Below are 21,778 nucleotides of genomic sequence, written 5' to 3'. Positions count from 1 at the left end.
TCCGCCCCCCTCCCCCCGGGCCGTGATAGGGGTCAGCGGAGAGAGCCGAAATGGCGGCCCGCAGGAACCCTGCCGTTCCCCCACCCTTATCTCTCCAGCGGTTCTCCCCCTTCGCGCTCGTGGGGTAATCACAACTTCAGACGCACCAATGCGCGAGCGATCAAATCAGCCGTCTCCAGCCTCGTTCATGCACCATATCTGCGCTCGCTGACACACCGGCAGATGCTGATCAAACGACCAATTTCCGCATTTTATTACTTTAAATTAGCATCGCACTCCCGCGGGTCACTTTAAATAAATCACCCTTCTGTCGCGTGCGACGCTGTGGGACGGGACGGCAGCTACGGAGGGGCACTCACAGCGCGCGAAGCGGGAGATTGCAGGTTTAAATCCTGATCGGGACGTGGCACTTTGCTGAAACTGTGCCATAAATCACATTAGGCTGATTAAAGGGATAATGCGTAAAGGTGAGTTAAGCCTTTCCAGACGAGGGGGATCGGTGAAGCGATATAACCGAGCTGAGACTGAAGCCCGGTCACGGTGCCGTCGGCGGTCTCGCTGTTCACAGCGTTCACGTGAAGGTTCCACCATCCACACTTTTCAACGTTTGCCGTGCTTAAAGTTTGTGAGGTGATTTACATGGCAACCTGCCGTGTCCGTCTGAGGTGACTGTGAACACTACGTGGTCAGCAGGTGTAAATGTGATGAGGTCAGCCAGAGGGGATGGGGATTGGGGGTGGGGGTGGGGGGTGCGCTCTGGTAAACATCAGGCCGCGGCTGCAGCTGGCGACTATTTAAAATCTGCGGCTCCTCCGGGTCCTCTCCACTGACGGGCCGGAGCAGGAAACGGTAAATAACCGGGACGAGCGAGGAGAAGGTGCGCCGCCGTGCGCCGATTAGCGTAGCACTGCCGCTCCGGCTAATCGAGTGTGGTCGCTCGCTCGCTCGGAAACGGGCGCGGCGTGGAGCCGCTTCGCCTCACACACGTCCGCGGCGGGGCCCACCGCGCACGGCTGTACCGCGGGAGGAGCTTCCTCACCCCCGTCCGTCTGCGTTTCTTTCAGACGTTCGCACGTTCGACGCATCGCAGCGTGTTACGATCGGCCTGTGCTTCGGGCGTTTGACTTCTCGTTTGTTTCGCGCTGCTCGCAGCTTAAGGGCGGTGCGGTGGTGCGGTGGGGCAGCGCTGTCCCCCTCTCAGCAGGAAGGTCCCCAGGGCCTCTCTGTGTGGAGGTAGCACCTTCTCGCCTGCGTCCACGCGGGCTTCCTCGCACAGTCCAAGGACATGCAGGTTAACTGGAGAGTCTAAATTGCCTGTTAGGTCTTGAGTGTGTGAGCGAACGGTGTGTGAATGGTGTGTGCGGCCTGTGATGGATGGCCGACCTGTCCAGGGTGTATTCCAGTCTGTACCACCCCCCCCACCCCACCCCCCCCCCCCCCCCGCCCTGCCCCCACATGACCCTGACCAGGAATAAGCGGATTAGATAATGGATGGCTGGATGGATGGATAGATAGATGGATCTTGCAATTTATCTTTAGACCACAGGACAAAGATTAACCTTTTGGAATGGAGGTTCTACAAAGTAGAATATGAACCTACTTGGTGAGTTGCTGTTTTTAGAACACTGTTAAAAATTGTTAGACTTGACAGTTAATCTGACCAGTTCTGTTACACAATAGATTGCATTCATTCCCCCAATTGTGTGAGATGTTTCCAATTTAAACTGAACCAGCCACTGAGACTAAAACCAGGAAGAGACAGACCTTACAAACATTTTCTTTCACAGTCACCGTGGCCAGAGTGGTTAGCCACTTCCTCCGTTGTGATCGAGAGCAGAACACTGTGTTCTATACAGTATCTAGTAAGCTGGATAAGATGTCTGGTTGTAGCAATGCTATTTGAGCAGCACTTCTGTAAACATTAGTGAGATGAGTGGACTGTTCACTTGGATTGCAGATTTAATTGTTAACTGGACTGAAATGCATGCGGAGAGGCAGTTATTGTCATTAATTCCCCGATGCTGTTCGTAGCATCTGTGGGCCCAGAGGCCAGGGAGCTCGTTCAACAGAAATACTCTGTGAAGACATCTGTGAGCCTCTGATTGTGTGCTCTCATTCTGTTTTTGTTTGCTTTTTACAGATCATTTTGCCGAATCCAGTTGAACTTTCTGTATTATAATTGGCTTGGTAGCCTTAATGCCAAATTCCAATAAAAACAACAGGACTGTATAAAATAAGGTAATGTTGGTATATATGTTGCAATATGTAGTAGATCATGGAGTGATTCTACATCAAAATCATTACCTACTTGCCTTTATAGCTAATGAAATACCGGTGCTCAAACATACATGAGCTGGGGCGCACTACCATGCCTTTCTATATCTGTTTATATTTTAATCCTCTTGGCCATTTCTATGCATTCTGTTGAATCGCATTGCAGTGTTTTCATTGTTTCATGCATGCTGTGCTGCCAGATTAGTACGTATGGAACAGGAAAATTATATATTATTGCTAAATAATGTGATTGGCTGATTGATTTGATTGATTTGGGTGTTACTAAGAAGTGACAATCTAAATAGAATCTGACAGGTTCCAACTAACTGAAAGGGTCCCAGAAATGAGTTAACTGAACACGTGTTCCTTCATTTTCCCAGGGGAAATAAATGCATTCCCATGTGCCATTCAGCTCTAATTTTTACAGCGAGTTCAGCATCAGTTTGCCCATTAGCCAATCACACGAACCTTCACTTGGACTTATTTTTCAACAATATACCATGCTATACTATATCATCTATATAGTATATGATGTATACCAGATAATCTATGTAGTATATGGTATATCATCCATTTTGTATGTATACCACGTATATCTCACACTGATAAAAGAAAGTCATGAAGGGAGTGTGGGATTTCAGAAAGGGCTTTAGCTTCTTAGCTCCACAGAGCAGAAGTTATTTCAGCAGGGCTGGTTTCGTCCACCTTTCTGAGCAGCCCGAGGAGCCGGAGGCCGCGCCAGCTGTTCGGCGACGCATCGGTGAGCAGCGGCGTGGCCACCCGCCCGCCCCGCGCTCCATCCGGCAGATCTGACAGACCTCTGAGCCATCACGCCCGAGCGCCCGCCCGCCCTTCCCATGATTCAGCGGGGGGAGGGGGGGGGGATGGGGGGACGCACGGACACGCCTCAGAGACGCGTGGAGCCGGAACAGACGCGTCACGGTCCGGGAGGAAGCGAGGATCCCGCTCCGGCCCCCGACGCGGTGGGGAGAACCGCGCCCCCCCCCCCGGAATGGAACGCGAAACCCCCCCGCGCCGGGAAGCTCCACGGTGACAGGATGCCGGCTTAATTGCGCGGTCGACCTCCTCAAGGGCACAGCCGAACCGCCCGGAGCACACCCAAGGGCACCTCGTTAGGCTTCTACAGGGGGGTGGGGGGCGAGGAGGGGGTGTGTGAATAAACCAGCTCTCCAGCCATTAAAGAAGATACGACACTGAGCTCTGAATTAAATAACTTCTCATTCTTCCTCACCAGACAGGAATAGCAGGCTGGGCTGTAATTTGAATTTTATTACTCTGGCTGAGCGTAATCCCAGCTAATCGCTGGAACAGTGGGACGGCGGGCCGAAGCCGTTATTTCACGCATACGGCAGCCTCTGAATACCGCGCGCGCACAAAAAAAAGACGGATAGCGGAGCTAAGACGGTGAGGCTTTTTTTTTTTGGCGAGCGGGTTTGTTGCCATGGCGCGAGCCGGTCTCTTCCGCTCGGCGCGCGGGCCGCTTTCCCGCGGAGCGCAAACTTAATTAGGAGGCTGAAAAACGGCTAAGAGCCTCGCAAAAAAGGAGCAAAGAAACAATAAAACGCGCAGTCCGTCAGCGCGTTAAATCGCATACCTCGAGAGATCTGCTGGTTCTCATTACATCCTGGTCGCTGAGAGGGGAGGGGGGAGGGGGGATGGGGGGGGGCACAGTCGTCCGCTGAAGGAGAACCTTGAAGGGGTGGCTGGTGTGGATGTTTGACAGCTGGAGATGGATGCAGAGAGAGGTGAGGTGCGTATCTCCGTAGCGATGGGACCCAGTGGAGAAACGTGACCGTCCTGCAAACCCCTCCCTCGTAGCTCCGCCCACGGGGTCAGAGGTCGTACTCAGCGGCTCCGACGCCGGTGTTGCCAAAAAAAACCTTACCAGGAGTCCCTATTGGCTCTCTGAAATGTCGCTAAAAGTCGCTAGATTGCGTGATGACGTCATAAAACACGTAACCACGTCTAATTTGCGTACGTCACGTAGCTGAACAGCCAATGACGTTGCTGCGTAGTATCTGTTAGATCTGCAGAACATCTACTTCCGTGTAATTACAGCGGCTGATTCTGCATAGGTCAGTCATTACTTTTATAAACGTGGGCAATGCTAGAGCACTAGGAAAGGCAGACGTGACGTCATTCACAAATCGGTGAAAGGTTATTTTTGCTGTTGCTCGACAACGAGAATGGAGGTTGCCAAAGTTGTGAGAAGTCGCCAAATTTGTCGCTAGTCGCTAGATAAGATTTTTAGTAGCTAGGGAAGTCAAAAAGTCGCTAAATCTAGCGACAAAGTCGCTAAATTGGCACCGCTGTCCGACGCGCGGACCACTTCACACGGGCGTGCCCAGACGGTCGCGGCCGAGGGACGGCGCAGGACGGCCCTCCGCCGGGACTCACGGTCACGGGTTCGACTCGTGTCGTCTCGAGCAGGCGGCGATCCCAGTTTGGACGAGTCGTAAAACCGCCGCTTCCCGTTCGGATCAGGAGCGCTGACACCCGTCCTGGAGCACAGCGCTCCGGGTGCGAGCCAGCTGAGTCCTGTTACACACTACGGAAAGAATGGATCAAGATATCGCTGGCAAAAAATAACCCTATGTACAGTCACACTCATGCACACACATGCACACACACAGACACACACATATACACACATATGCACACACACACAGACACACACACAGACACAGACATGCATCACACACACACACACAGACACACAGGCACACACATGCGTCACATACACACACACACACAGGCACACACATGCATCACATACACACACACAGACGCACACATATACATGCACACACAAACACACATATATACACACATGCACATGCATCACATACACACACACACACACACATATACGCACACACAGACACACATATACACACACATGCATCACATACACACACACACACAGAGACACAGACACACGTATACACGTATGCACAGATGAGACAGAGATGACATTATTTGGATTCTGTGCGACTTTCACTAACCAAGACACGCTAACATGCAAATTATTTAATAATGATTTCCCCCAGGGCCAGTCTATGAACTGCAGTCCGTAATCCAATGTAATTTCTTCACTCCAGTTTACTGCAGTGTAATTAAATCCTCAGGGTAATGGTTGGGAAGCTAATCAGATTGCAGCTACAACAAATGTTTAAAAAGCAACAGAAGAATTTCAGACCCGTAGCTGTGGGCTACAGAAGGGCTGTGGGGATCAGTGTCCCCAGTGCTGAAGAGTCCCAGGACAGTGGTACAGGACCAACTCCTCGGTCCATCAGGGGACATAGACCTCCAGCTGCTCAGTTTTTTTTCAAAAATGGGCATTGCAGGTGAAGTCCAGGATGATGATATGGATCATGTGATCGATCATGTGACAGAGGTCACATTTGTAAATGATGTTGATTGAATGTGGTCATTAAACGCATACACTCAGTATCCAGAGATAAACACATTCAGGCTTTAGCCTTCAGGCTTGAAGGCCAATATTATTAAAAACTAGGCATGATGTCCAGATTATGTTATAAACTATGACGTCCAGAACATGTCACAATTTCATAAATGCCTGTTTAGATATACTGCACTTCTACAGATGGGCAGATTTCTACGCTGAAATATACTACACGATACATATTCCATTTGTGATATTTTATAAAGAAAAATTGTTTCTCTTCTGTGGTTCGCATTGAATGATTTTACTCCTTTTGTGATAATTTCCCCTCTATTATTCACAAAAACAAATAAAAACATGTAAAGGAAAAAGGGGGGGGGCCTTTAATGAATTGCGAAACCTTTAATGAAACCGACAATGAGTGAAAACTTCCTGCCTGACCTTTGCGGTAATTTTTAAAATGCCCATTTTCACTACAGGCCCCATAAGCCAGGAGCAGTGTTTCCACCCCGTCCGTCTTACGGTGAGGGAGTCGCCATGACAACCAGCACCCAAACAAGCTCCAGGGAGGCGAAGGGCTTTTAATAACGGGCTGGCGCGTCGTGCCGAGCACAAGCCGAGCGCCGTGCCAGGACGCGGCGAGAACCCCAGCGCGCATCTCTCTTCCTCTGACTGCGGCTTCATCATCATCATCGGCATCAGCTTCTGTTTCTGCTCCTCTCCACAACCATGACAACCATGCGAGAAGAAGCTGTTCCATCAGCAATATGTTCCAGCGTGACAAGTCACAAGGTGTAGAAAAAACATTCAATAATACAGAAGCAAGAATCAATCTAGGCTTGAATTGGTACCGTCACTGCAACTACCCTAGTATTCTCCCAACAAAAAAATGCATTCTAATTATAAGGCAATTTAATGACTTCTGCGATACGACTCAACGATACGATTTAACAAATGCCGCTAAGCACAGACACGATCACAGAAGGCCAATCCAATGGCACGGTGAAGTAATCAGCAGCGTGACGGCGAAGCACAGATCAGTCAACCTCGCGGTCATCGTCGCGCTGGGTCAACAGCAGGGGAGACGGGTTTGGCTTCAGAGCTTTCAGCGTGGTCGCCATCCTAAAGGAAGACGGGTCCATCTGTCCGCCCACCTAAGTGCCACTTTCAGAGCTGACCCCGTGACGATCCCATGACCATTTCACATCGCCAACAAAGCTTCGGCGAGGCGTTCCTGATTTCAATCGAAGCGCGCGCGTCACCGCGATAACCGCTTGGTTCTTAAGTGGGGTTTCCTTCATCGGCTACCGTTAAAGAAAAGCTGAAAGAGACATCCAGACGTTATAAACTGTTCAATGGTTTGTTAGAAAGCAAATACTACGTAAACGTGTCATTGTTGGCAAAATATATGGTAGATATTATCACGGATGTGCACTGAAGTCATTGTTGCTTGAAAAGTATGCTTTAAAAAATCTATGACAAAGAAAAAGGACCCAAAAAAAAATCTATCGCTATGGAAACAGGAGCACCAATATGCACTAGAATAAGGTATCGCTCCCTTTAGTTTAGTTACAGCCTTTTGATTGAAGATTTATTTCAGTCACGTAGTGTAATGACATTAATTCAGTTTAACCAGATTGAATTTATTATGACATAGTGCTTTTATGAATTTTCCATCCCACTCGTAGGCAGCTACCAATCAAAAGCGTATCATGTGCACACTGACTTTAATAACGGAACACCATCTCTCATTATCCTTCAGCATCCTGTACGCTCAGTGATTATATGTGCTCTTCCCGGGTAGTATCTTCTCTCTGCTACAGCTAGCTCAGGGTAACCTTCATGCAACAACTGACCTGCTGGTGCATTTAAGCTGAGAGATCCTTAGGGAAAGAGATGATATCTTAGATACTTCAAGGTTGTTTTCCATCGCAAAAGGGGGGAAAAAAACCTGACAGGCACTGGCAACTTACTGAATTTACAGCCTGCTGCAGCACTGACTGCTATTTACAGCACTGACTACTATTCACAGCCTGCAGTGCTGACTCCTTGCTCATACATCCACATACATAGTAATGTACACACACGTGCACACATATCATTTATGCTGATTATAATTTTCAGGTCTCTTAAGACCTATATTTATTGTGCCTACAGAGTTTGAAATGTGAAATAGTAAGCTATAACCCAAATAAGTGAAAAAAAACACAACTGTGCAATTCTCCAATTACATAACTGCACAGAGGCCATAATTACGCAACCCCTCTCCTGCATTAATGGAACCTCATGAAGATTCCAGCGGCGTTTCTGCGAGTCAGGAGCAGACAGGCTGAGCCTCACAGCTCAGGTCGCTGCAGCTCGCGTCTCTCGATCGGACAGATCGAGCGATGGAGCCGTCAGTCAGCCGTCTCCGCTTCTCCCCGACAGCCAGGCGAGAGCTCCGTCAGGACTCCAGGGCGCCAGGTAGTGCCGCAGAGCATCGTCTGGCCTCCAGGCCCGTTTGACTGGATCCACCATTAAATCAATAAGTCAAAGTTCAACTTTGACTATTTAATGCAAGTGTTTTACAGACGCAATTTAGTATGTTCAGCGATAACTTGAGCTTGCCAAAGCGTGTTTGTGAAGAAACAAAGTTATACTTGCATTCGTTTCTATGTCAAAGTAACAGGCAAACGCTGACTGAATCCATGCCCCAGTTTAATCTTTCTCACTGGAGTACGTCCTGTCCAAATATGTCCGTGCTTATGTGTTTGCGGTACATTTAATTATACATTTCAGAGGACTGGGAAGAGGGTTGCTATCTTTGGCCAATATCTGAATCATTTTCATTCGCTCCGAGGGGAAATTACTTCCAGTCTGGAGAATACTCTGTTGACAATTTATTAAGACTGCGTTTAAATGTAATTTCGGTGAAATTCCCTAATTATTGCTGTGTTGGGGAAAAAACAGGAGAGTGTTCCCAGGGCGATGAATAAAACAGGGAACAGAAGGGCCTTCACGGGGGGAGTTCTGGGCTATCAGCACTGTAAACAGATTACAGGGACCCACAGCCCCAAGGAGACCATGAATGACAAAGCCTAATATCTATTAGGGATGTAGGGCCGTTCCACTCAGAGGGGGGAAAAAAATCAAAAACAAACAGATCTGAAAAAAGAAAGCATTTCGAAAATACTGTTTCTTTTTTCTTAGTTACTTAAAGCCAAAAAAAAGGAATTGAGATTCGTTATGAGATTCCGAGCTCCTGTCATCGAGAGTGAGGCGATAAGGGGACGAAGCGAAGCGCGATTTGACAGCCGATTATCGGCGCTCCGGAGAGAGGAACGTCGAGCGCTCGGACTGCTGGGAGGTGTCGGCGCAGACGGGACCCCTGACAGGCGTCTCTGGGATCCACAGCGGAGGTGCGAGGAGGCTGGAGCGGGACGCTCCCCGGCGGCTGTCGGGCGGACGGGAGCGGGCTGCAAATTAATAACGCGCCGGGGTGCCGCCAGGCGGCGGGATCTCTCGCCGCTCCGCTCCGCCGGGCCCCTCGTCCGTCACCTTCGCACGCCGCCGCCGTGGCGACGCGGCGGTTTCCAGAACGGATTACACACTCCGCCCACGTCCAGGTCGCACTCGGCCCCCCCGGGCATCGCCGCGCGGTCCTCCCAGTAATTGCTCCGCGCCCCCCAAACTCGGGGGCCACGGCGCGGAATTGCCTTTTCAATCCGGGAGGGGGAAGGGGGCGGGGAGAGGAGGGGTGGGGGGGGTGGTTGAGGGAGGACTTTCAGAACCAACGGCTGAAAATAGCACGTTGAAGGTTTCCCGACCGCAAAGCGGCATCCACCGAGTGCTTCGTCATCGTAGCCGAACGTCCTTCGCCAAAGCCGGGTGAGACAGTGAAGGGCGTTCAGCTTGAAGAGTGGACGGGGGGCAGTTTGTACCCCGGCACTTATCAGCCACCGCTGAGCAAACAACAAATCAGCTGTCCGGTTGTCCCGGCTGATAGGCATCTGTGAGGTGCTCTTATCTGGTCCCCGGCGGTGGGCGGGTGGAACTTGAGCACCCCCCCTCGTGCGTTCGCGGTGAGGAACCGGCTTTGCCGCGGCATGGGGGGGCCCAAGGGAAGTGTCCGGTTCACCATGCGGGTGAAACAGATAGCGCTAATTCCAAACGGTCCCGGGAATTCTGGCTGTCCTTTCCTTCGTGCCGCAGCCCGTCTCCTCTCCCGGCTTCTCCACCCTGTACAGTCCTCCCCCAATGCGCAGTGACGGCTCGGGGCCTGGGAATCTGACACCGGGATCGACGGGAGCTCCTCCCGGGAGGACGAGCACAGACTCCGATTTCTCCAATTAATGAGCGGCACAGCAGCTTTGGCTGTGGAGGATAATCAGCGGTCACAACCGTCACCTCTGACATGCAGCTACACTGTGTCGTCCACCTCGTCAAACCCGTTGTTCTGAGAGCGATGATCCACCTCTCTGTCAAACCTCCCCGGCGTTCTGCAAGCGACGTCCACATGTCTAATTCCCAGCCTAATTTGGAATGTCAGTATATCAGCAACCGCAGCCGCGTTCATGTGCGAACCACACTGCCACTTTGGGAGAGCGTAGACATCCTTGTTTCTCAGTCCACGTCTTTTCACACCAGCTAAACTCGCATAGGGTGGAGTCGGAGGAAGACCTTTTATATACTGCACTCATATGCTACTTTAACATGCAGTCCGACTGACCAGCGGGGGTCGCAAGAGAGCGATAAAACAGCGGACCCAACAGGGTATGGGAGACTGAACTAATAACGCAACACAGTCTGGGCGACTCAAATGCCAATGGCCCATCACCGTATGGAGCTGCCGGCTATAGTCAGCACCGCTGAGGTCTGGATTCGATCCGAGACCGTGGGGGTCATCAGCGCACCGTGGCGTGGTGCCTTAACCCAACGAGCCACCCAGCTTTTACTGAACAAGGGTGCGGCTCCTTCCTGATAGAGAGTTCAGGTGAGTTCAGACAGTCACATCTCTTTTTATTCCAAAGACCGCTTTTATCAGATGCAGCCATGACGTGGGCCTCTGAACTCTTCCGCCAGACAGAACAAGGTCAGACGAGTCAAAAGAAAAAGCTCAGCTCTGAAAACATTCAGGAAAAGTTACGTTCCCAGTTCGTAATTTAAAATTCCGCGAAAAACTAACGTCAATCATGAATGGACATCCATTTATCAGGAAAGGTAACTGCTTTTTCAGAGACTGCCAATTCAATACTTGCCTTCAGAAAATAATTTTTGAAAAAAATGTTATTTTGCCATTTAACTTGTTCTTTTCATCTTAAAATGATCACAGGGCGCAACATGCTTGGAACATTTTTCGGTGACTTTTTCTCATCATAACCTTATTTAAGTCCCAAACGAGAACCCAGCTGGAAACATCTATTTCTGATTGGCATTCTCCTGCAGCTGATATACACACATGCATTTCTGAGGGGACCTGTCTAAATCATATGCAACTGGACTCATCATGCGTCACTGGGTCAATTGATTATTTTGTTTTGAGTCCATTAAGGGCATAAGCAGCCGATTCCTGAGTCCAATTCGGTTGTTAAATGGGCCAGTAGAACACGGGAAATACAGTGTTTTCATCATGGAAATAACAGGAATGAGTGTGAATTCAGGGAGGTCACGCATGGCGATGCATCTATCAAGCTCTGAGCCACTGTGCACGCAAAGAAAAGAACGTTTTGTGTAGTGAGCACTGCGGAGCTCGCATTTTGAAAATGCATATTTATTGCGCAAATATACCATCGCACGTTTGTTTGCTCAGTAATATTGTCTCTCCTGCTCATTTGCTGTGCTTATTAGTTCCATCTCTCAGTTTTTTATGAAAAAATCTTGGCAAATGAGAGAAATTAATTTTGCATTCGTTATTAAAATTTCACATCCCATTTTCTGCAATGTACTGTATTTAATGGAAAAAATTGCATTTTCATTGACTGCTACAGCGCCCTCTTCCACCCTGACGCAGTCTCTGAAAGCTACATACACAAACCAGGGTGAATTATCAACACCGCAAAAGACTTTCAGCTGATTTTCAGAACTCAGGACACTGCATGTAGTTAAGTGCCAAAGTACTGGGGAAGTGACAAACTCTTTGTTGCTTTGGCTTTGTACTCCAGAACATTGGGCTTGAAATAAACCATCGAACAGGAGGTTAAAACGCAGGCCGCCAGCTTTAATCTGCATGCGTTCATATCCACATCGGCGTTGTTTATTTCAAATCCAATGCGCTAGGATTACAGAACCAAAACAACAGAAACTTTGTCCTTCCAACACTGTTCCACTCCCTGTTCCAATACGTCTGCATTTACCAACATTACAGATGTGGCCTAACAATGTGAATTACATATTTTTCTAGAGAATGTGGAATAAAAATGTTGGCTCATTGACCGGAGGCTTTATGTAAGTACAGTTGAGCCATTCTTCTCCTGCAGATTAAAAGCATGGTTTTACCGATACTGGCAGCGAGACACAGAAAGACCGTTTCATAACCGTGCAGGTGCTCAGCTGCAATGTGATTTCAAGCCAAAATCACAATAGCAAATAACTCGATTCTTTTGAATAAGCAGGCCGCGGAGTTTCCGTTTTTTTTCGCGATTTATTACAACCGACTGCAACAAGCTGGCTTTGAAAACAAGGCATCGTCACACAAAACACAGCCATTCAGTAAAATAATCGAAAATTTCAATTTTGCTGTTGGATTTCACTTCATGAAATGACACGCTGGCTTACACAGAGCAGCGCAACTCATTTTTCAGAAAAGAAAACCTCTGTCACCAGTTATAGGGTTCTAGCTCCCCTTTAGAAAGCATTAGTGATCTACGGAGGCAGAAAAGGAATACGTTATACAACACATTTTCTCCCTACTGAAGAAATTGAACTGCACAGAATTTCACGTATTGGCCTTAGACAACGTTCATGCAGTTGCCATAGTCCATCCAATCACAAAGCCAGACGATTGGCTTACACGGTGTGCTCCAGTACTCTTAACATATGGGTCACGAACCCTGTCTCAGAGGATGGCATGTCTCTGACTCACAAAATCCATTAAAAATATCAAAACGTTCAATTTTATGGACCTTTTTTCCCCCCATGCATCCATTGAAAGTCTTCGGCAAAAAAGGAGTATCTGAAAATTTAAATTTCACAACTTAAGCTGAACAAGCACTGCTTGTGCCTTCACCGAGACACTGCACTCATACACTGTACACTTCAGAACACCGCAGATTAATGTCCTTCCAAAGACCCGTCATTTGCACTACATCCTGTGCTGCACGGGAGAGCACACACTGTGCGTTCACTGTGTGAAACTCAAATATTCAGGTCAGAGCTAACACAGACACAAATCAAGAAAAAATATGCATTTGTCGCAAACTATATTGAGTTCACTACATATACATAATGTGCATATGTGTGTGCGTGTGTGTATGTGTGTGTGTGTGCGTGTGTGCGTGCGTGCGTGTGCGTTCTAGGTTACATTGAGTATCTTCTCCAAAACTGCGGTCAGGAATATTGCAGTTTTTAGCTATTTTATTATCTAATATAGCCCAACGTTATGTGAGGAGTAAGTACATGGGCATGTATGTATAGCTCACCTGCTATGTTTTCTCTCTTTGAATTTTTGAAAAAGATAATATTATGATATGTATTTCCTGCATGTTACACACTAACAAACCAAATGCCGATGTTCCCACTTAGTCCATAAAAATGTTTAATGTTGAACCTTTTTTCCAGTCATATGAAAATAAATACACAAAGTAATTTAGGGAAACTGACTGTAGGGACTTGCCCTAAATATGCATTTGTGGTTGTGGTTATAAATAAATATACATTTGCAGTTTACATATAAATAAATATTTAATATCTGTAGAGGCAGCAATCACCATCCATGTCAGTGAAGGGATCAGTGCCACTGAAGAGTGCATTAACCTTGGAGGTAGTGACTCCCTACTACACCTGCAGGCCATACAGCTCTACAGGAGAAGTGGGCCATTAAAACCAACCCCACTGGACTGCCACTGTCTCATCATGTTAAAGGACTGTTCTAGTGCATGGATGCGCTCAATGGTCTGAAATCTGTTAAGGTACCATTCTAGTGCACAGAGGGGCTCTATGGTCTGGTATCTGTTAGGGTTCTCTTCTAGGGCATGAAGGGGCACCACAGTCTGGTATCACAACTGTTCTAGTGCATGGATGGGCCCCATGGTCTTGTATCAGCACTGTTCTTGCGTGTGGGTGGGCTCTGTGGGCTGGTATCTGTTAAGGCTATGTTCTAACACATGAATGGGTTCTATGGTCTGGTATCTATGGAAGTACTGTTCTACTGCATGGATGGGCCTGTTGGGGAAGTGAGGATGGGGTAAAATGTGTTTAATTTCTGAATCCAGCAGTTTTAACTGCAAACACCCGTGTTACTCTGAATACTGAACACAAGTGCATCAACAGTTAAAACGCTTCACTTATCCAACATGTAAAACATATTTATTTGATTGAATTCATTCACTATTATCAAAGATATCAATTATCAATTAAATTGCTGAATTTGTTGATGTTCTAATGCAGGGGTGTCCAATCTTATCCGAAAAGGGCTGGTGTCGGTGCAGGTTTTTGTTTTTGCCCTACACTAAGAAACCTGATTCTATTGATTGAGGACCATGATTAGTTAATTAATTGAATCAGGTGTCATAGTGCAGGGCTAAAACAAAAATATGCATCCACATTGGTCCTTTTCAGATAAGATTGGACACCCTTGTATTAGAACATCAACAAATCTGACAGTTTAATTGATAATTGATATATTTTATAATAGGAGTGCACTGACATCCACGGCCCTACAAGGGGTTCTTTAACAGAAACATGTCTTAGTTTCATGTATGTTTTAAGAGTCAGTTCATCTTGAGTTTCCATCATAAAGGTCATAGAGATGCTGAACACACCGTCGAGATTTACATTTCTCACAGAAGGCTCTCGTTATTATTATTTTGTTTTTCCAGGCTATTATAAAACAGACAGCCAGAGACTGAGATTTGCCACAACATTGCCCGGTCATCACGCATCTTATAAGAACGAAGGAATTAAACCCACAGAGGCCGGGTTGTGCATTCAGTGGAAAGCCACTGGGTGTCAGATCACTGCTCGTTATTGCAATCATCGCTCTTGGCAAGAGGACTGGCACTAACAGCTGGGTTCACTGAAAATCGAGGGATAAAATCCTCATCACGCATCACACTGTTCTCGCAAGATCAGAAATGACTGAAATGTGTGCCCATATTGGTCTGCTGTTAACGCGCGTGGAAACGATGGGTCCTTACCTGTCAGAAAACATTTACGCCAACGGAGTGAAACAGTTCTTTGAACATGAGTGCTATCCTTTCGCTCCTTTCGGAGAAGATGTACACCCTTAGTAGTATCCCTGGCGTGCCAATTTCGTGTTCTTCAATAAAAATATAAATAAGCGGCTAGCATTTCTGAGCAGCTTAGCGACAGCGCGGTTCTGTGTTATTTTTTAATTAACGATCAGAGTACCTCCGCTAAGTAATGAAAGGTTGGATTAATGTATTCATAATTGCTTTCCAATTAAGAAAAACCTCATACTCTGAGAAACACCTACGCTTTGAAGCTGAAAGCACAACTTTCTAACCTGCAGTTAATCAAGGAAGGAGGAGCGTAGGTCTGCCAAAATATTAGGCCCCCCGGAGTCACGGGATCTATAATCAAACTGGGATAAGGAACCATATTTTACGGTCACATCTACAAAATCGATATGTTAGCAGTCGTAATTAAAACGTGACTAAAAGGTGTCTCGTGCGTTGTGTGCAAACTGTTAACAACATGAACCGTGGGCTGGTGAGCAGACTGTTTATGTGGGTGCAAGGGGAGGGAACAGACGTTTGCCTCCATGATTGGCACTACAGAAGGTGCGCCACAAATAGAAATAGTGCAGAAAAGCCTCGCTCACCATGGTAACCGAACACAAGTTTTTCCAAAAATGAGAGTGATAGGTTTTTTATTTTGCCTGCAATAGAAACCATGACTCATCACGCGGGAGAAAGTCGTGTGTTTATTTTGCTCTGAATCCTCCCGTTATACGGTTTATGCTGCAGTGCACCCCACAGCAAGAGCTGTTCGCATTCATTAAAGTTTTTTTCTATATTTGGATGTACTGGCCTATGCACCAGTAATATATATATATATATATATATATATATATATATATATATATATATATATATATATATCATTTTGACGAACAGAGCACACGCATTAAATAGTGCAACATGTATTTTGTATGTTAGAAGCATATCCTTAAATACACTGGGCTGAGGTGAAGTAAACTAGCATATGACAAAGAAACGGTGGAAAAAAACGGTGACTTAATTAAATGGCATAGAAGAACCCCTGGTGAATATTTTGGAGGGGGGTGGGCATGCAGACAACCAAACGGAGCGGAGAGGGAGGAGGAAAGAGCGCAGCACTCAAGGATGAAGCGGAAAGCGGCTCTATTTTTATCCCGCTCGCTAGCCACACAGAACAGCAGCCATCTGCACTGACAGATTCGGGGAGATGGCAGGGCATCACTGTCCTCCCTGCTACAAACCTTCACACCGCGTAACAAGAACGTATATCCTCTAAAACAGGCCTCCCGGACTGGATGAGTACCCCGCTATAGCGGAGGGCGATGTATAATCTGGAATAGATGGTAAACAATTGTATGTGTGCGTGTGTGTTTCTCTTCACCCCTCCCCAGCCTTGCTGCTGTCTTCAAAGCCACTAAATCCCAGGAGCTCTGCCAGCCTTCCCGGCACCCGAACCGGACCTTTTTACCGCTACAACAATTAAACAGCACCAGCCACAGCATCGCCCGTGATGTCGTAACCGCTGATGCTACCGGACCCTGATTTCACGCGTGAGCTATTTATACGCCAAACGCTAAAAATAGCGCGGCGTCGTCTTCCCGAGCTCCGCCGCAGCAAACCCGCAGAGTGCCAGGCTGCCTCTCAATAAAGTCCGCGCATGTGGGGCACTACGGAAGCTCTAAATGCTTACACAGCCTGTCCCGGCGCAATGACCGTCCCGGGTTATACACGGGAGAATTCCATTACCGGGGAACATCCATCACTGCCGCTGACAGTGACTCCCTTACTTTTTAAAGGCATTATTCCTTTCTCCGAAGAAGAGAGAAGGAAGAACATTTCCGTTCCCTTCAGGAAGAATTTTTTTTTTAATTTTTAGCTGCAGCCATATCTCATTTTTCTCCCTGCCTTTGGCCTGACCCACACCATCACAGCACTGTGCTCTACTGCATCGCTTCCTTCCCTAAATGTATACCGTAGTATATTGTAACAGTGTACGTACAGGGTGTGTGTAAAATCATAGGGGTGAAATACATTGCTGTTGAAAGCGAGAAACATGTTTTTTTAATATAAAAATATAACTAGTACACTCGGTCCTGATGAATAGTCTGTCAAACTGAATGAAATGTTTACTGGTGTTGGGGTTCCTTCGCAGGCATCTGTGAAATCAATACAGGGCCACAAGCAGCGCATTGTGATAAAGGCCCTGTCGACAGTTTGCGTTCATGTAATGGACATCTGATAGTAACTCAGTACAACGCATATTACGCAGTTATTTTTATTTAGGAGCTGGAAAGAAATGACTTAGAAGAAAGCAACGTAAGCACGCAGTAGATCTGTACAGAAAATTAGCCCATATATTACAGAGCAAAATATGAACTGATAAACAAAAGGCAAACACATTTAAAATGTAATCAGAGGCAGCCCGAGTTGTGCATAAATTGGATTGCTAACTGGAACCTCAGCCTGCTGTTGCCTCCTCTTTCCCCCAGTCAATTTCCGTGAAACCATTTCGGGAATTGCATTTGCACTCAATGTCGTAAGACCAATCCATAACGGCGGCCTGTCCTGCCAGATCTTCCTCTGCATCTGGCACCTCTAATTACTGACACAGTGCTGATTGCTGTATTTGCAGGACAGAAGCCCTACAGCTTTGCAGCTAGTGCACCGGTGAAAAAATACAGATTAATTAACAACCGCCGCGCTAGTCTGTTCAGGATATTAATTGGAAGTACAAAAAGGATATCTGATTTATCAGATAATAATGGATCTTAATAATACCACTGACATACGAAAGGGAAATTAGTTCGAACACAGACGTACGTTAGTTTGCAGCCGAATCTGAACAGAGACGCAAACCTACAGAAATTTCTCCCACCTCAGTTAATATAGTGACAACTGAGCTACAACATTTGCTCCAATAAAAAGACAACTTCCCTTTAAAACATTGCCATCTAGTGGCCTTCTCCAATCCTGTATCCTTAATACGGAATTTTAATGCTGCAAAAAAAAAAAAAAAACAGAACAGCAGTACCACACATTTATAATCCCAAACAAAACAGGATTTATATAATAAAGATTATGGAAACAACAAATTACATGATTTGTAATTTGACCAAGACTACATAATTAGCTACAACGTACATTGTTCCAGTGCAACTACATAATAGTAAAATTAACAACAGTATAATCACTCAGGTTATTCAAATGAGCTTCCCTCTCCCCCCCTCTCTCTCTGGGTTGGTTATTCTCATTGGATTATGCATTCCTAGGTTTGATTCCGGATTCAAACTCTTGACTTAAGCCCAGCCCTGAATCTAAATAAAAATAATCTCTCACCCTAACCGCAATTTGGTCCAAATATTTTATGTTAGGCGGCAATGTAGTATAATGGGTAAGGAACTGGTCTTGTAACCTAAAGGCCGTTGTACCCTTGAGCAAGGTACTTAACCTGCATTGCTTCAGTTTATATCCAGCTGTATAAATGGATACAATGTAAATGCGATGTAAAAAGTTGTGTAAGTCGCTCTGGATAAGAGTGTCTGCTAAGTGCCTGTAATGTAATGTTATTAAACAACAATGTAAAAACGGATAGTGGTCAAACAGCACACGTCTGTAATCATAATACTTATAATCGTCAGTGCCATGAAGAAGCCTGCTATGTCCATTTCAGCCATTTTGGTTCTAAAGTTCTCATCCAGCACTATGTACGGGATAATGGCCATAACATAATGTGATTTAAACAGCAGAGACAGGCGATACCACAGATTTTCTTTTCAGTACGATACCGAGAAATACCAAGGCTAGTATCCCAGTACTATACTTTTGAAAGTATTCTTGTGTACATGAAAAAGGGTAAATCTTTATGATTCTTAGAGTGGAAATTGGTAAGTGCAGACATCAAAAAATTATAGTTGAAAGCCTTTGCATTAGTATTAAATAAACTGCCATAGATCAGACTTCTCTCTTTGTGTTCTGTCTAATAACAGCTTTGATAAAACACATTCAATTGTTCAACAACATTCAACAACAAATGTAAATGATATAATTACCCTTTTCAGGTGTTATTCTTCACACTTGAGTGAACTGAAAATTTGGGGCAAAATCAAATATCCTTAAGTGAAATCAACAATACACATAAAATCTCTATAAAATATTTAATATGCACAATTCACTGTGCGACTGCATGTTTTTCCACATGCCTGTGTGTGATTGGAGCAATGGTGGAAGGATAAGTTGTGACGGTACGGGTGCTGGGACCCAGGCGCAGAGTGGAAAAAACACGAAACTCAAAGGGGAGAAAATTAACAAAGACTTTACTTACAGAAAGGCAAACACACGGAACAGAAAAGGACACGAAGGGCAAAAACACAAACTCAAAAAATATCTAAATAAAACAGAAAACAAGAGGAACTCACAAACATGGGCAGGGCAGAACACAGGCAGGTAGCAGACAAGGGCAGGTCAAACAAAACACAAGTCAGAACAAACACAGGCAGGTACATACGCTTGAAACCAACAGATATCGGGAACAAACACAACTCGGGAACAAACACAAACAGGTAAAAAAAACGCAGGCAGGTATAAATGGTCTGAACATTAAGGCAACAAACACAAGCAGGCAGGAACATGTATGTCAGGTAACAAACACAAGCAGGCAGGAACATGTATGTCAGGTAACAAACACAAGCAGGCAGGAACATGTATGTCAGGTAACAAACACAAGGAACCAGCACCCGAGTCAAGGGAACAGAGAACTTAAATAGACAGGGGGGTGACAAGACACAGGTGAACTCAAAAAACAATCAAACCAGAAGGAGGGGATAACAAGACACAGGTGGGAACAATGATGGGATAACGAGACAACCAATAATACAATTAACAGGGGGAACAGGACACAAACAGAAGTGCCGCCATCTGGCGGCCCAACAGGGAAAACGCAGACAGGAACACCGGAACATGACAGTACCCCCCCAAGGGACGGCTCCTGACGTCCCAGGAGGCCGACCCGGGAGGGAGTCAACAGAGGGTGGGGGCTGGAGACAGGACTTAGGACTGGACAAGACAAGAACAGGGACAGAACACGGGAACAAGACTCTGGACCGGACTCTGACGGGGGAACAGGACTCAGACAGGAACAGGGACTGGACACAGAACTGGGGTAGGAACAGGACTGGACTGGACAGGACAAGACTCAGGGCTGGACTGGACAGGACAGGAACAAAACAAGAACAAGACTCGGGGCTGGAGGGGAACTCGGGGCTGGAGGGGAACTCGGGGCTGGACGGGAACTCGGGGCTGGACGGGAACTCGGGGCTGGACGGGAACTCGGGGCTGGATGGGAACTCGGGGCTGGAAACAGGACTCAGGGCAGAAACAGGACTGGACAGGAACAGGACTGGACACAGGACTCAGGGCAGAAACAGGACTGGACAGGAACAGGACGGGACACAGGACTGGAACGGGACGCAGGACTCGGGACTGGAACGGGACGCAGGACTCGGGACTGGACTAGGACGGGGGAACAGGACTCGGGACTGGGCAGGACCCGGGCAACACGGGGAGACTCAGGGTTGGGCAGGACCCGGGCGACACGGGGAGACTCAGGGCTGGGCAGGACTCGGGGAAACTCAGGGCCCGCACATCGGGCGACACGGGGAAATTCAGGGCCCGCACATCGGGCGACACGGGGGAAACTCAGGGCCCGCACATCGGGCGACACGGGGGAAACTCAGGGCCCGCACATCGGGCGACACGGGGGAAACTCAGGGCCCGCACATCGGGCGACACGGGGGAGACTCAGGGCCCGCACATCGGGCGACACGGGGAAATTCAGGGCCCGCACTCCGGGCGACACGGGGAAATTCAGGGCCCGCACTCCGGGCGACACGGGGAAATTCAGGGCCCGCACTCCGGGCGACACGGGGACTCAGGAAACCAGGGGGGACTCGGACAGGGGCAAGGCAGACATACAGGACAGGACTGAGACGGGGCACGACAACACTGGACTGGGTTGGACAAGACTGAGGGGGAAACAGACTGCCAGATACTGGCACAATCGGGATACCTACAAGGACAAACACAGGGACAAGCAGGCGGGGAGGCACACGGCGACACCGACGGACACACAAAGGGACAGGCAGACAGGGAAGGCGAGGGGGGAGCCCAACAACTGACATAGGGACTGACACACAGGCAAACAAGACAAAACACACGCGGACTGGCACACTGACAGACAGGCAGACAGGCGGGCAAACACGTTGGCCGATGGGCTGACGGCTTGGGGGGCAGACAAACAGGCCAACAAACTGGCTGACACACATACGGGTAGACCAACAGACAAACAGGCGGGCAGACAATTAGACAGGGGGGCCGGGGAACACACGGACACACGGTTGGGAGGACGAACACCAAAGGGAGAATGGACACCAGGGGGAGTGACGAGGCCGGGGGAGGGACGACCACTGGGGGGAGGACGGACTCCGGGGAAGAGACGATCACTGGGGGAAGGACCGACACCGGGGGAGAGACGACCACTGGGGGGAGGACAGACTCCGGGGAAGAGGCGACCACTGGGGGAAGCGACGATACCGGGGGAGAGACGATCACTGGGGGAAGGGCGAACACTAGGGGGAGCGAGAACACTAGGGAAAGCACGAACGCCAGGGGAAGCACGAACGCCAGGGGGCAAGGTGTGGACACT

General features: G+C 47.7%; 1 long non-coding RNA gene across 1 annotated transcript in view; it reads right to left on the bottom strand.

Moving 5' to 3' along the window:
• The window catches only part of LOC135240817 (uncharacterized), a 34,939-nt gene extending 19,404 nt beyond the window's left edge, over positions 1–15,535 (bottom strand). The window contains exon 1 of the long non-coding RNA XR_010325797.1: positions 15,034–15,535. This is a non-coding gene — a long non-coding RNA (uncharacterized LOC135240817). The remainder of the gene's footprint in view (positions 1–15,033) is intronic.
• Between the last annotated feature and the right edge of the window lie 6,243 nt (positions 15,536–21,778).

This window comes from Anguilla rostrata, chromosome 15 (assembly GCF_018555375.3).
Source record: "Anguilla rostrata isolate EN2019 chromosome 15, ASM1855537v3, whole genome shotgun sequence".
NCBI classification, from domain to species: domain Eukaryota; kingdom Metazoa; phylum Chordata; class Actinopteri; order Anguilliformes; family Anguillidae; genus Anguilla; species Anguilla rostrata.
Note: the sequence above shows the minus strand (reverse complement) of the source record. Positions and strands in the feature narration are given on the sequence as shown.